The sequence below is a fragment of the Leuresthes tenuis genome, unplaced genomic scaffold (assembly GCF_036924035.1).
Source record: "Leuresthes tenuis unplaced genomic scaffold, fLeuTen1.0.hap1 SCAF_2, whole genome shotgun sequence".
Lineage (NCBI taxonomy): Eukaryota > Metazoa > Chordata > Actinopteri > Atheriniformes > Atherinopsidae > Leuresthes > Leuresthes tenuis.
Genome location: NW_027325356.1, coordinates 29,333,260 through 29,349,333, shown reverse-complemented (window position 1 = coordinate 29,349,333; position 16,074 = coordinate 29,333,260). Strand labels below are relative to the sequence as shown.

Sequence of the window (16,074 nt, the reverse complement as noted above, 5' to 3'; positions counted from 1 at the left end):
ACAGAAAGGGCTTCACCCGCAAAGGTAAAGCCTGCCAAAAATAGAAACAACTCATTAGTGCTGCTCTCCACGTAAGTGTTTAGTAAAAGGCGAAAGACTTGTACCTTATGAAGAGAAACCAGAGTATGATTATCCATCACTGCGGGAACAGGGCATCAGGCTAGTTGGCATAGCCACGTTCCCCATGGTGAGCTTTGCTTGGTTGAGACGCTTGCTCCCCCCCCCTTGCTCCTCGGCTGACCAAGTAGGAACAATCGGGCCCTATTCGATGGCTGCCTTGTCTTTTACTCTGTGCAAAAGACAAGGCAGCCACAAACACCACGGGAACACCGTATTGAGGCTTTGTTCTGACCGCTCATTCGGTGTCACGTTTCTTTCAAGCAATTCTCCCGGTTAGCCCGCACTCGGCTCGCTCCCAGAGTCGTGTTAAAGTCCACTTCGCATGCAAGAAAGATTCATCTTGGGCTCCCTGAAACTTCCATCCTGCACCGCTGTTTGCTTTTGCACAAGAGCAGAGAAGAGCGCACAGTTTCCAGCGGCACTGCAGTACCGGGTCGATGCTTGGAGTGAACGGAGCAAGCTCCTTTTTCAACTCCTATTGCTAAAAATCCATTTAATATGTAGTCCTCGTATAGAGGACATATCAGATATTAAACTGAGTCTTTATGGTGTTATTTCACCCATTAACACTTAAGGTACCTCATACAGTGGCTGTGACATGGTTACTTAACAAAATATCTTTACCAGACATCTCTCCTACATAACTGTTCTTCTTTCACAGCCACACCTTGTTGTCGAGAGATGTGCTACACTTAATCCATCCACACTGCTACCTACCCCAAAGATGGAAAGCCTCATGATTGCATGTCAGATATAACCATCAGTGTTTTACCCAGGCCAGACTTAACTGATACAACGTTGTACTTTGTAGAATGAGAAAGAACTTCTTCAGCAATAAGAATCTCTCGACATATGACGAAATACAGATTTTGCTATAAAATTAATTCCTTCTATCAGCCTGACTTAAAACCGTTTGTCCTCCTTATTTATCCACTTCAAATCGAGTTTCAACAATTAAAAAAATTTTGTAGTTTGAGAAAGAACAATTTAATCTTCAGCAATCAGTATAAAAAGAGGGTAAGAAAAGGTGCAAATGCCAACCATACATCACTAAAAGGTGGAGCGGAAGTATTCGGCTGCAAGTAGGTGTGAATGTCCGACCATAATTTGTAAAAAGCTGATGAGAAAGGGTGAGAATGCCCGACTATACACCATCAAATGCGGGAGCGGAGTTGTTCGGCTGTGAGTAGGTGTGAATCTCCCACCATAATTGCTGAAAAATGTGTTATAAAAGGTAAGAATGCCGGTCCATACATCATCAAAAGCGAGAGAGGTTGTGTTCGGCTGCAAGTAGGTGTGAATGTCCGACTAAAGTTCAAATATATTAACAAAAGCGGGAGGAGAGGTCTTCGGATGAGAGTGGTTGAGAATTTCCATCCATAATATATAAAATGCGGGGGAAAAAAAAGTGTGCTAGAACACTAAAAGGTGGAGCGGAAGTGTTCGGCTGCAAGACGGTGTGAACGTCCGACCATGGTTTGTAAAAAGCAGTTAAGAAAAGGTTCGAATATCCAACCAAACATAATCAAAAGCGGGAGCAGAGCTGTTCGACTGCAAGTAGGTGTGAATGTCAAGCCATAATTACTCACAAACGGCTAAGAAAAGGTAGTATTGCCAGACCATAGATAATCAAAACAGGGAGCGGAGGTGGTTCAGCTGCAAGGTGTGAATGTCTGACTATAGTTTGTAAAAAGCGGGTAAGAAAAGGTAAGAAAGCCTTTCAGAGATGTTCGGCTGGTATTTATCAATGTCTAGATAGATTTAAACAAAAAACAACGTTGTATTTTGCAGTAAAAGAAAGAGCAACACTAATGGTTCAGAAATCCGAGAAAAAGCTTTTCGTGAGTTCTGCATGATTTGGGATTTTGCTTATAAAATCCATTCCTTCACTCAAACTATGTTAAAATTGTTTTGTCCTTCATATTTACCATGTCTAGAAAGATTTAAACAAAAAAACAACGTTGTACTTTGCAGTAGAAGAAAGAGCAACACTGAAGGATCAGGAATCCGAGAATAAGCTTATTTTCATACGTCCTGCATGATTTGAGATTTTATGTATAAAATTAATTCCTCCACTCAAACCAAGTGAAAACTGCTTTGTCCTTCATATTTATCAATGTCTAGATCGACTTCAACAAAGAACAACATTGTATTTTGCAGTAGAAGAAAGAGCAACACTGAAGGATCAGGAATCCGAGAATAAGCTTGTTTTCATACGTTCTGCATGATTTGGGATTTTATGTATAAAATTAATTCCTTCACTCAAACTATGTTAAAACTTTGTCCTTCATATTTTTCAATGTTTAGAAAGATTTAAACAAAAAAACAACATTGGACTTTGCAGTAAAAGAAAGAGCAAATCTAAAGTTTCAGGAATCCGAGAATAAGCTTACTTTCATGAGTTCTGCACGATTTTGGATTTTATCTATAAAATGAATTCCTTCACTTAAACTATGTTAAAACGGCTTTTACCTTCATATTTATCAATGACTAGATAGATTTAAACAAAAAAACAACATTGGACTGTGCAGTAAAAGAAAAAACAAATCAAGAGGTGCAGGAATCCGAGAATAAGCTTATTTTCATGAGTTCTGCACGATTTCGGATTTTACTACAAAATGAATTCCTTCACTCAAACCAAGTTAAAACTGCTTTGTCCTTCATATTTATCAATGTCTAGATCGACTTCAACAAAGAAAAACATTGTATTTTGCAGTAGAAGAAAGTGCAATACTGAAGGACGAGGAATCCGAGAATAAGCTTCTTTTCATACGTTCTGCACGATTTGGGATTTTATGTATAAAATGAATTCCTTCACTCAAACCAAGTGGAAACTGCTTTGTCCTTCATATTTATCAATGTCTAGATCGATTTCAACAAAGAACAACGTAGTGGACATTCACACCTACTTGCAGTCGAACAGCTCTGCTCCCGCTTTTGATTATGTTTGGTTGGATATTCGAACCTTTTCTTAAATGCTTTTTACAAACTTTGGTCGGACGTTCACACCTTCTTGCAGCCGAACACCTCCGCTTCCGCTTTTGATGGTATATATTCGGGCATTTCAAACGTTTTCAAACGTTTTTACAAACCATGGTCGGACTTTCACACCTTCTTGTAGCCGAACAATTCCCCCCCTTCTATTGATTGTGTACAGTCGGGTATTTTAACCTTTTCTTACCCGCTTTTTACCAACTATGGTCGGACATTCACACCTTCTTACAGCGGAACAGCTCTGCTCCCGCTTTTGATTATGTTTGGTTGGATATTCGAACCTTTTCTTAACTGCTTTTTACAAACTTTGGTCGGACATTCAAACCTTCTTGTAGCCGAACACATCCACTCCTGCTTTTGATGATGTATGGTTGGGCATTCGAACCTACTTGTTGCCCGCTTTTTATTAATTATGGGTGGACATTCACACCTTGTCGCAGCCAAACACCTCCGCTCCCTGTTTTGATCATGTATGGTTGGACATTTGCACCTTTTCTTATCCGCTTTTTGCAAACTATGGTCGGCCAATCACAGCTTCCTCTCCACCATACTTGTATGGTGGGATATTCACACCCACTTGCATCCGAAGACCTCCGCCCCCACTTTTGTTGATATTTAGTCGGTCATTCGCACCTTACCCGCTTTTGGCAAACTATGGCCTTCTTGCAGCCAAACACCTCTGATCTAACTTTTGATGATGTAAGGTTGGGCATTCAGACCTTGCTTCACCTGCTTTTCACCAAATATAGTCGGACATTCACACCTTCTTGGAGCCGAACACTTCCGCTCCACTTTTTAGTGTTTTATCACACCATTTTCTTCACTGCATTTCATAGATTATGGTTGGAAATTCTCAACCACTCTCATCCGTAGACCTCTCCTCCCGCTTTTGTTAATATATTTGAACTTTAGTCGGACATTCACACCTTCTTGCAGCTGAACCACCTCCGCTTCCCTGTTTTGATCATGTATGGTCTGGCAATACTACCTTTTCTTACCCGTTTGTGAGTAATTATGGCTGGACATTCACACCTACTTGCAGCCGAACACCACCTCTCTCGCTTTTGATGATGTATGGACCGGCATTCTTACCTTTTCTAACACATTTTTCAACAATTATGGTCGGAGATTCACACCTACTCACAGCCGAACAACTCCGCTCCCGCATTTGATTGTTTATAGTCGGGCATTCTCACCCTTTCTCATCAGCTTTTTGCAAATTATGATCTTACATTCACACCTACTTGCAGTCGAACAGCTCTGCTCCCACTTTTGATTATGTTTGCTTGGATATTCGAACCTTTTCTTAACTGCTTTTTAAAAACTTTGGTAGGACGTTCAAACCTTATTGTAGCCGAACACATCCACTCCTGCTTTTAATGATGTATGGTTGGGCATTCCCACCTTTTTTTTAACCATTTTTCAGGAATTATTGGTGGACATTCACACCTTCTTACAGCGGAACGCCTCCGCTCTCTCATTTAATGGTGTATGTTCGGGCATTCGAACCTTTTCTTACCCGCTTTTTACAAACCTTGGTCAGACTTTCACACCTTTTAGTAAACGAACAACTCTGCTCCCGCTATTGATTGTGTACAGTCGGGTATTTTAACCTTTTCTTACCCGCTTTTTACCAACTATGGTCGGACATTCACACCTTCTTACAGCGGAACACCTCCGCTCCCTCTTTTGATGTTGTATGTTCGGGCATTCGAACCTTTTCTTTCCCACCACAAACTATGGTCGGATATTCAAACCTTATGTAGCCGAACACATCCTCTCCTGCTTTTGATGATGTATGGTTGGGCATTCGAACCTACTTGTTGCCCGCTTTTCATTAATTATGGGTAGACATTCACACCTTGTCGCAGCCAAAGACCTCCGCTCCCTGTTTTGATCATGTATGGTTTGACATTCGTACCTTTTCTCACTCGATCTTTACTATGGTCGGCCATTCACAGCTTCCTCTCCACCATACTTGTATGGTGTGATATTCACACCCACTTGCATCCGAAGACCTCCGCCCCCACTTTTGTTGATATTTAGTCGGTCATTCGCACCTTACTCGCTTTTTGCAAACTATGGCCTTCTTGCAGCCAAACACCTCTGATCTCGCTTTTGATGATGTAAGGTTGGGCAGTCAGACCTTGCTTCACCTGCTTTTCACCAAATATAGTCGGACATTCACACCTTCTTGCAGCCGAACACTTCCGCTGCACCTTTTATTGTTCTATGGGGCATTCACACCTTTTTTTTAACGGCATTTTATAGATTATGGGTGGAAATTCTCACCCACTCTCATCCGAAGACCTCTTCTGCCGCTTTTGTTGATATATAGTCCGGCATTCGAGCCTTTTCTTACCCGCTTTTTACAAATTATGGTCGGAGATTCACACCTACTTGCAGCCGAATACTTCCGCTCCACCTTTTAGTGATGTATGGTTGGCATTTGCACCTTTTCTTACCCTCTTTTTATACTGATTGCTGAAAGATTAAGTTGTTCTTTCTCAAACTACAACATTTTTTTAATTGTTGAAACTCGATTTGAAGTGGATAAATAAGGACAAACAGTTTTAAGTCAGGCTGATAGAAGGAATTAATTTTATAGCAAAATCTGTATTTCGTCATATGTCGAGAGATGCTTATTGCTGAAGAAGTTCTTTCTCATTCTACAAAGTACAACGTTGTATCAGTTAAGTCTGGCCTGGGTAAAACACTGATGGTTATTTCTGACATGCAATCATGAGGCTTTCCATCTGTGGGGTAGGTAGCAGTGTGGATGGATTAAGTGTAGCACATCTCTCGACAACAAGGTGTGGCTGTGAAAGAAGAACAGTTATGTAGGAGAGATATTTTGTTAAGTAACCATATCACAGCCACTGTATGAGGTACCTTAAGTGTTAATGGGTGAAATAACACCATAAAGACTCAGTTTAATATCTGATATGTCCTCTATACGAGGACTACATATTAAATGCATTTTTAGGAATAGAAGTTGAAAAAGGAGCCTTCTCCATTCACTCCAAGCATCGACCCGGTACTGCAGTGCCGCTGGGAACTGTGCGCTCTTCTCTGCTCTTGTGCAAAAGCAAACAGCGGTGCAGGATGGAAGTTTCAGGGAGCCCAAGATGAAACTTTCTTTTAATCTGCTCAGAAAAGAGAGTGAATGCGAAGTGGACTTTAACACAACTCTGGGAGCGAGCCGAGTGCGGGCTGACCGGGAAAATTGCTTGAAAGAAACGCGACACCGAATGAGCGTTCAGAACAAAGCCTCAATACGGTCTTCCCGTGGTGTTTGTTGCTGCCTTGACTTTTGCACAGAGTAAAAGACAAGGCAGCCATCGAATAGGGCCCGATTGTTCCTACTTGATCAGCCAAGGAGCAAGGGGGGGGAGCAAGCGTCTCAATCAAGCAAAGCTCACCATGGGGAACGTGGCTATGCCAACTAGCCTGATGCCCTGCTCCCGCAGTGATGGATAATCGTACTCTGGTTTCTCTTCATAAGGTACAAGTCTTTCGCCTTTTACTAAACACTTCCGTGGAGAGAAGCACTAATGAGTTGTTTCTATTTTTGGCAGGCTTTACCTTTGCGGGTGAAGCCCTTTCTGTCTGTGCAAAAGAAATCTTGTTACTGTGCAGAGTGACTTCTCTGAGTAGAGTCGCCTTACTTGTTGCAACTGTGCCGATGTTGCTTGAATGGTGCTCGCTGGAGTGTGCGGGAGTGCAAAGTTATGCCATTCAAGGGCTGAAGAGTGCTCAGTGCAGCGGGTGCAGTGACACTCTGGCCACCTATGGCCATAAAAAGAACACCGCTACAAGTGGGCATTGTGCCAGGAAGGGCCCTCGGACGTGAACCAGTGGACAGTTATTGCTTCTCTGCCTTTTGGCTAAGATCAAGTGATCCACTGCTATTGCTTGGACCTTTTTTTCGTGTGACTCCGGCTCCTTCGTCCGAGTGAGCACAGAGGCGATGCTTCTTTGTGGCTGCGTCCTTGGCCTGCAGCCTCTTGGGCTGTTGCTACTGCCATCTTGATCACAGCCACGGGGGGAATCTGCTTGTGCCTTCTTACCAGCAAGTTTCTTGAGGTCCATATGGTGTCTTTGATGGCGGCCAGGGTGAGCCACCTTTTGACAAATTCCTCTTTCCTGAGGTTCTGATTTTGACTCACCCCATAAAGCACCAGTTGTGCTGACAGGACCTCTCTTGCTGGTAAGTACGGGAAATTTAAGGAGTCGGCTGTTGCCCACAAGTCCACAGCAGCACTGCACTCCCAGAAGAAATGCCTCACCGCCTCAGGTGCGCCACAACCTGGACGGGGGCAGGTGGCCGTCGCCGACATACCCCTGGAGTGCATAACAGATCTGACTGGGAGAATCTCGTGAACCACCATCCATGACAAATCCCAAAGTCTGTTCAGAAGAGCTGAAAGGTTCACACTGCGCCAAACTGTTGAGGGCTCGCCAAGAGTGAGCCCACGCACTGGACTCACTGGGGCCCGCTCATGCACAACAGAGAGCAAAGATCGATGGCACGTTAAAACTTGTACATCTTCTTGTTCTAAATTAAAATGGTTTAAAAATGTCTTTATAAAAGCATAACTTTCTGTTAGATTAAAAGACACAGATACTTTCAGGTCTGATGGTAAAAGTCGTAATCTTCTCATGTAGGCCCCCATCCAGAATCTTGCCATTGCAGCTGCCGCTGGGTTTTTGGATGGGTTAATTGCACACTTTAATTGGACAGAGGTAAAGAGACTTCCTAAAAACAAATACAGATCTGGTACTGCTTTCTCTCCCTTCACTTTTGGCTTCTTCAGTACTTCCATCCTCAACCTTTCCCATTTGGAGTTCCATAAAAAATAAAAGATGGATCGTTCCAGGTCTAAAATAATTTCTTTTTAGAATAAATAAATGAATAAAGTTTTGTCTAGCAGGTGAAATATGTGCAAAATACAACCCATAGGGCAATCTAAGACCAAAACGAAGATAATCCCCTAAGCCAGTGTATCTTTTTCAACATATTTGTTTGGATTTCATTTTTTCATTATTGTGTAGATTTCATTGAACTAAATTAATGTTAAGGGAAACGATTCTGCTCAGTGACAACAGAGGTTTTTACCAAATGGACTGAAATATTTCCATGTGCACAAGCAGATGCACTCTCAGTAGCAAAAGCACGGGTAAAATAAATCATTTCTAGATTTGAAATTCCTGAAAAGATCTTCAGTGATAATTTGACACACTTTGTAAACAATGTCATCTCACTGATGGCAAAGAACTTAAAATAGACCTTAGAAACCACTGTGCATATCATCCACAATCAGCAGGTTTTGTGGAGAGACACAATGGAATAATTAAGTCAAGACTGAAAAAAATCATGGAAGAAATGGGAAATATTGGGTTTACTGTTTACCATCCTAAAAATGCATCCTCCAACTAGCACAAGATGAACTCCATTTGAGAAAAGGTATGGAAGACCATTTGTACTCCCACAGTCAAAACACAGTCATCAACTGACATGATGAAGAAAAAAAGAAAAAGAGAAGAAACCTTAGCAGAATACAAATATTAACAAGTAGAGAGATCTCTTCTGTTTAGTCTGTTCCAGGTGAACCGGTGAAGGAATCTCTGAAGACAGTAAAACCTGGGGACTGGATCATCATCAAAGTGATAAAGAAAAAGGACTGGTCCAGCCCAATGGGGGGAAGGTCCATTTCAGGTACTACTTACATCACCCATAGCAGCTGAAGGACTTCTTGGATTCACTTATCACATTGTACCACGACCTTCAGAAGTAGGGAAAGATTAGTTACCCACCACTGTTTTCTGAGGCAAAAGTCTGACTACAAAGGGGAATTCTCTCAACAGGAGGGGGTTCATCTCAACCCCAGTGAAGAAAACAACGGCTAACATGAGAACATAGGGTGTGACTAAAACAAGACAGGGAAAATGGATGTACAAAGGCCGTAGCATTCATTCAGATTACCAGAATTTTGTGGGTTAAGAGGAACCAGCTGTGTATTATTAATCATTACTCTTATTATAGTATTCCCAATTTTATGGTATGAAGCATGGATTAGCAGAAATAAAGATGATGCAGGACAGAGTACCACCACTGTCCCCTTGACATAGAAAGTGCCACACTAGTAATAACATTTATTTAAACTTGGAGATAAATGGAGAAAATAATCTCATATACAATAGCTGAGACAGAAAGAACAAAAAACTTTTGAAGAACAACATTTAGAACATACAATAAGCTTAAAAGGAGTGACAAAGCTGCGACTGCGAAGGCATAGAAGTCTAATTAAAAACAGGAGCAGTAGGACAGACTTTTGTGAAATCTGAGTAAGCTCTGGGAATCAAATTTAGATAATGATCAGACTTAGCCTTTCTTATTTCTGCTGTACATTTATTTCTAAGCTTCCTAAAAGCAAGGCAATGACCCGGGTCCCTCATATGCCCAGCTAGCATCCAAGGTTTATTTATTTTTTAAGTAAAGAAGACAGTTCTGACGAAAGCCAGGGACTAGACCTGTTCTAAGTTCTATACTTTTTAAAAGGGGCATGTTTATCAACTATGGAATTAGAAGATTTACAAAAATGGTCAAGTGCTAGATCTTCATCTGGGATTTTAACAGTGTCATGAGTATAACTATTCAACAGATCAGTTAAAAAAAAATCCTGCTCATGGAGATGTTTCAGGATCTGGATACCAAGCGTGGACCTAATGTTTTCATTTTTGCAATTCTGATACAGGCTATTGAGCAGTGATAACTAACACCAACTTCAGATACTGTGGATTTTCTACCTTTGATTTGTTAAGATTGAGCCAATCAGGGACAACCTTGAAGGATCTCTTAAGTTTGGTTTTGTAGGATCAGTAATTACCTGAGAAAGGTTGATATTGGTACACACCTTTTTTAAATGATCAGAGGCAGAGTTCAACTTGTTTAAATTAAAATTGCCACACAGAGATTGGGTTTAGGCCACATGCACACAGAATGACATCAACAAATATAAGAAATATTAAACATTTACACATAGATTTTTGAATACATGTAGAGGAATGATACTTTGAAATGTGCTCATTGCGGAGTTATGATCAGTTGAGTAATGAAGGTTGAACTATTCTGGGAAAGAGGTTCTATTCCCAGCATCATGATGGACACTCCTGATATAGAAGGTTTCGCTAACGCATTGGAATTGTTTTACTATTTTCATATGCATGTGCAATGAAGAATTGCTTGCTGCTGATAAATGCAAAGAAGAACAGCTTACACATAGATGCTCACATATAGGCTGCTGAATGCAATGAAGACCTGCTTATCCAGTAAAGTTCAATGTCAATGTGTAATATTCAATTAGGATTTGCAAAACAGTGAAGTTAAACAATGAATGGGTCCATAGTCGGTATGACAAGACTACAGGAATATTTACCTGGGTTTACGTTCAAACAGAAATGAGAAAATTGCGATAAATAATTGTTTGTTTGTTTGTTAGTATGTATATGAATGTTATGTGTATAAACTGTAATGAGTTGTAGTTACTCAGTAGGTGGAAGCCTTGCGGTGACAACAAAAGCAGTGTTTTACTGATCAGTCACGTTGCTCCAGTGTACTCCATACAAACTGGTTGGCTACTGAAGGGATAGAAAATGGGGAATACTTGTTTTAAAGCAAACAAGGAATTAGATGGGAAAAATACATGTTTTAACGGGACCCAGACAATATTGAATACTCAGACAGATGGGAGAAGAAGTGTAGTTTTGTAGGAAATCACAAAATTATTCCATAAAATTAGTGAAATCAATTGAAGAATGCCTTTCTGAAGAGCTGTTTACCACAGATGAGCAGCTTTGCGACCAAGCACATTGTAGATCGCTTTACTGCCAAAATTATCTAATTTAATGGATTGGTTTAGACATGCATAACAGCATTTTAAGAACAAAGAGAGAAAAAAAGAGGGACAACGCTTCATGGTGGAAGGTGATGTATAAATAACTGTGTATATGATGAAGGAGAGACCATTTGAGCAGCACAGCCATTTCGCAGCACAGGGACAGCAGTCCAAGTTAAAGGATCTCCCACGTGGTATCACCTGTCACACTGTGTCAAGGCATCAAAAGAAGAAAAAATCCCCAAACTCAAGGACAAAAAGACGAAGACTCGGGTGAACGAAGAGAGAGGACTGACAAACCAGAAATACAAAAGGATGATCGATATCAAGATCCAGAAGAAGAGGCTAACAATGCCACGAACACTTACGATGCTGGGAATGATGCCAGCAATGAACAGAGAAGAAGATTCAGTGTCATCAATCTGCAACACGTGCCTCTAATGGGGGGGTGAATATAGAATCCTCAAATTACAACGTCTCTGGGAACTGTGACAACAACAAGGTTTAAACCATTTTGATATATATTGTAACCTATTGGCTAAGGAATAGTGCTGAAAATGAGGTAAATCTAATCCACCACTGTCCTTGGTCTTCTGTCTTTTTAAACTAATACGTGGTGGTTTGTTTTTCCACAGAAATTTGGAGATGCATGAATCTAGTGACTTAAACCAAGTAGCAGATGGTTTTATGGGGATCATTGAGAACAAATAGTTAACTTTTGGTAGTATCATCATTTTAATGGTTGTAACTCTCCCCATAAGTGATATAGGTAAGGACTTCCAACGAGAGAGCTTGTCCTCTACTCTCTTTAATAATTGCACATAATTTAGCTTTGTTAGCTCTGAGAGCCTGGAGGAAATGTTTATGCCTAAATATCTAATATTTCCTGACTGTAAAGTGATCGCAGGTATATTCTGGACCCTACAGTTAATGGGCAGAACTGTGGTCTTAGACCAGTTGATAGAGTAGTCACAAAGTGCAGAGAATTTATTTATGAGTGTGATCGTGTGAGTGAGAGACGTCTGTGAGTTCTGAAAGAAAAGTAATACATCATCAGCATAAAGACTTATTTTATGCTCAATATTTTGGGGTTGGATGCCTTTAATATTTTTATCTTGTCTGATAGCAGCTGCTAAAGGTTTGATGAAAATAGCAAAAAGTGAGGGAGAAAGTGGGCAACCCAGTCTTGTACCTCTGTGCAGACTGAAGCTTGGAGAAGTTTGATCATTTGTCCTGACACTTGCATTTGGGGAGCTATATAATATCCTTATCCAGTTGAAAAAGTGTGACACAAACCCGAATTTGTTTAATGTTGCGAATAAAAATTTCCAGTTCACTCCAACAAATGCTTTTTCTGCATCTAGAGAGTCAATTATGGTTTCCAAGTTGTTGATGGTAGAATAGTCTATGAGAAAAAGCGGGTGAGAAAAGGTGCGAATGTCCAACCATACATGATCAAAAGCAGGAGTGGATGTGTTCGGCTACAAGAAGGTTTGAATGCCCGACCATAGTTTGTAAAAAGCGGGTAAGAAAAGGTTCGAATGCCCGAACATACACCATCAAAAGAGGGAGCGGAGGTGTTCCGCTGTAAGAAGGTGTGAATGTCTGACCGTAGTTGGTAAAAAGCGGGTAAGAAAAGGTTAAAATACCCGACTGTACACAATCAATAGCGGGAGCAGAGTTGTTCGGCTACAAGAAGGTGTGAAAGTCCGACCATGGTTTGTAAAAAGCGGGTAAGAAAAGGTTCGAATGCCCCAATATACACCATCAAAAGCGGAAGCGGAGGTGTTCGGCTGCAAGAAGGTGTGAACGTCCGACCAAAGTTTATAAAAAGCAGTTAAGAAAAGGTTCGAATATCCAACCAAACATAATCAAAAGCGGGAGCAGAGCTGTTCGACTGCAAGTAGGTGTGAATGTCAGATCATAAATTGCAAAAAGCTGATGAGAAAAGGTGAGAATTCCTGACTATACACCATCAAATGCGGGAGCGGAGTTGTTCGGCTGTGAGAAGGTGTGAATCTCCGACCATAATTGTTGAAAAATGTGTTAGAAAAGGTAAGAATGCCGGTCCATACATCATCAAAAGCGAGAGAGGTGGTGTTCGGCTGCAAGTAGGTGTGAATGTCCAGCCATAATTACTCACAAACGGGTGAGAAAAGGTAGTATTGCCAGACCATACATGATCAAAACAGGGAAGCGGAGTTGTTCGGCTACTAGAAGGTGTGAATGTCCAACTAAAGTTCAAATATATTAACAAAAGCGGGAGGAGAGGTCTACGGATGAGAGTGGTTGAGAATTTCCAACCATAATCTATGAAATGCGGTGAAAAAAAAGGTGTTATAAAACACTAAAAGGTGGAGCGGAAGTGTTCGGCTGCAAGAAGGTGTGAATGTCCGACCATAGTTGGTAAAAAGCGGGTAAGAAAAGGTTAAAATACCCAACTGTACACAATCAATAGAAGGGGGGGGGGGGGGGGGGGGGGGAATTGTTCGGCTACAAGAAGGTGTGAAAGTCCGACCATGGTTTGTAAAAAGCGGGTAAGAAAACGTTTGAATCCCGAATATATACCATCAAAAGCGGAAGCGGAGGTGTTCGGCTGCAAGAAGGTGTGAACGTCCGACCAAAGTTTGTAAAAAGCAGTTAAGAAAAGGTTCGTCGAATATCCAACCAAACATAATCAAAAGCGGGAGCAGAGCTGTTCGACTGCAAGAAGGTGTGAATGTCCAGAACGTTGTTCTTTGTTGAAATTGATCTAGACATTGATAAATATGAAGGACAAAGCAGTTTCCACTTGGTTTGAGTGAAGGAATTCATTTTATACATAAAATCCCAAATCGTGCAGAACGTATGAAAAGAAGCTTATTCTCTGATTCCTCGTCCTTCAGTATTGCACTTTCTTCTACTGCAAAATACAATGTTTTTCTTTGTTGAAGTCGATCTAGACATTGATAAATATGAAGGACAAAGCAGTTTTAACTTGGTTTTAGTGAAGGAATTCATTTTATACATAAAATCCCAAATCATGCAGAACGTATCAAAATAAGCTTATTCTCGGATTCCTGATCCTCCAGTGTTGCACTTTCCTATACTGCAAAATCCAATGTTGTTCTTTGTTGAAGTCGATCTAGACATTGATAAATATGAAGTTAAAAGCAATTTTAACATAGTTTGAGTGAAGGAATTCATTTTATAGTAAAATCCGAAATCGTGCAGAACTCATGAAAATAAGCTTATTCTCGGATTCATGCACCTTTTGATTTGTTCTTTCTTTTACTGCACAGTCCAATGTTGTTCTTTGTTTACATCTATCTAGTCATTGACAAATATGAAGGTAAAAGCCGTTTTAACATAGTTTGGGTGAAGGAATTAATTTTATAGATAAAATCCAAAATCGTGCAGAACGTATGAAAACAAGCTTATTCTCGGATTCCTGATCCTTCAGTGTTGCTCTTTCTTCTACTGCAAAATACAATGTTGTTCTTTGTTGAAGTCGATCTAGACATTGATAAATATGAAGGACAAAGCAGTTTTCACTTGGTTTGAGTGGAGGAATTAATTTTATACATAAAATCCCAAATCATGCAGGACGTATGAAAATAAGCTTATTCTCGGATTCCTGATCCTTCAGTGTTGCTCTTTCTTCTACTGCAAAGTACAACGTTGTTTTTTTGTTTAAATCTTTCTAGACATGGTAAATATGAAGGACAAAACAATTTTAACATAGTTTGAGTGAAGGAATGGATTTTATAAGCAAAATCCCAAATCATGCAGAACTCACGAAAAGCTTTTTCTCGGATTTCTGAACCATTAGTGTTGCTCTTTCTTTTACTGCAAAATGCAACGTTGTTTTTTGTTGAAATCTATCTAGACATTGATAAATACCAGCCGAACATCTCTGAAAGGCTTTCTTACCTTTTCTTACCCGCTTTTTACAAACTATAGTCAGACATTCACACCTTGCAGCTGAACCACCTCCGCTCCCTGTTTTGATTATCTATGGTCTGGCAATACTACCTTTTCTTAGCCGTTTGTGAGTAATTATGGCTTGACATTCACACCTACTTGCAGTCGAACAGCTCTGCTCCCGCTTTTGATTATGTTTGGTTGGATATTCGAACCTTTTCTTAACTGCTTTTTACAAACCATGGTCGGACGTTCACACCTTCTTGCAGCCGAACACCTCCGCTTCCGCTTTTGATTGTATATATTCGGGATTCAAACGTTTTCTTACACGCTTTTTACAAACCATGGTCGGACTTTCACACCTTCTTGTAGCCGAACAATCCCCCCCCCCCTTCTATTGATTGTGTACAGTCGGGTATTTTAACCTTTTCTTACCCGCTTTTTACCAACTATGGTCGGACATTCACACCGTCTTACAGCGGAACACCTCCACTTCCTCTTTTGATGGTGTATGTTCGGGCATTCGAACCTTTTCTTACCCGTTTTTTTACAAACTATGCTCGCACATTCAAACCTTCTTGTAGCCGAACACATCCACTCCTGCTTTTGATGATGTGTGGTTGGGCATTCGAACCTACTTGTTGCCCGCTTTTCATTAATTATGGTTGGACATTTGCACCTTTTCTCACCCGCTTTTTGCAAACTATGGTCGGCCATTCACAGCTTCCTCTCCACCATACTTGTATGGTGAGATATTCACACCCACTTGTATCCGAAGTCCTCCGCCCCCACTTTTGTTGATATTTAGTCGGTCATTCGCACCTTACCCGCTTTTGGCAAACTATGGCCTTCTTGCAGCCAAACACCTCTGATCTCGCTTTTGATGATGTAAGGTTGGGCATTCAGATCTTGCTTCACCTGCTTTTCACCAAATATAGTCGGACATTCACACCGTCTTGCAGCCGAACACTTCCGCTCCACCTTTTAGTGTTCTAGCACACTTTTTTTTCCCCCACATTTTATATATTATGGATGGAAATTCTCAACCACTCTCATCCGAAGACCTCTCCTCCCGCTTTTGTTAATATATTTGAACTTTAGTCGGACATTCACACCTACTTGCAGCCGAACACAACCTCTCTCGCTTTTGATGATGTAT

The 16,074-nt window shown here is 40.8% G+C and overlaps 4 non-coding genes across 4 annotated transcripts; 2 read left to right on the top strand and 2 right to left on the bottom strand.

The window, feature by feature from the left end:
• Nucleotides 1-13: 13 nt before the first annotated feature.
• On the bottom strand, nucleotides 14-127 carry LOC140302659 (U5 spliceosomal RNA). The gene has a single exon (XR_011915109.1). It is a non-coding gene; the product is annotated as a U5 spliceosomal RNA (small nuclear RNA).
• A 389-nt stretch (nucleotides 128-516) lies between these two features.
• Nucleotides 517-699, bottom strand: LOC140302537 (U2 spliceosomal RNA). The gene has a single exon (XR_011914999.1). It is a non-coding gene; the product is annotated as a U2 spliceosomal RNA (small nuclear RNA).
• Nucleotides 700-6,002: 5,303 nt separating this feature from the next.
• LOC140302547 (U2 spliceosomal RNA) lies at nucleotides 6,003-6,185 on the top strand. Its single transcript, XR_011915007.1, has one exon. It is a non-coding gene; the product is annotated as a U2 spliceosomal RNA (small nuclear RNA).
• Nucleotides 6,186-6,596: 411 nt separating this feature from the next.
• On the top strand, nucleotides 6,597-6,710 carry LOC140302569 (U5 spliceosomal RNA). Its single transcript, XR_011915027.1, has one exon. It is a non-coding gene; the product is annotated as a U5 spliceosomal RNA (small nuclear RNA).
• The last annotated feature ends 9,364 nt before the right edge of the window (nucleotides 6,711-16,074 follow it).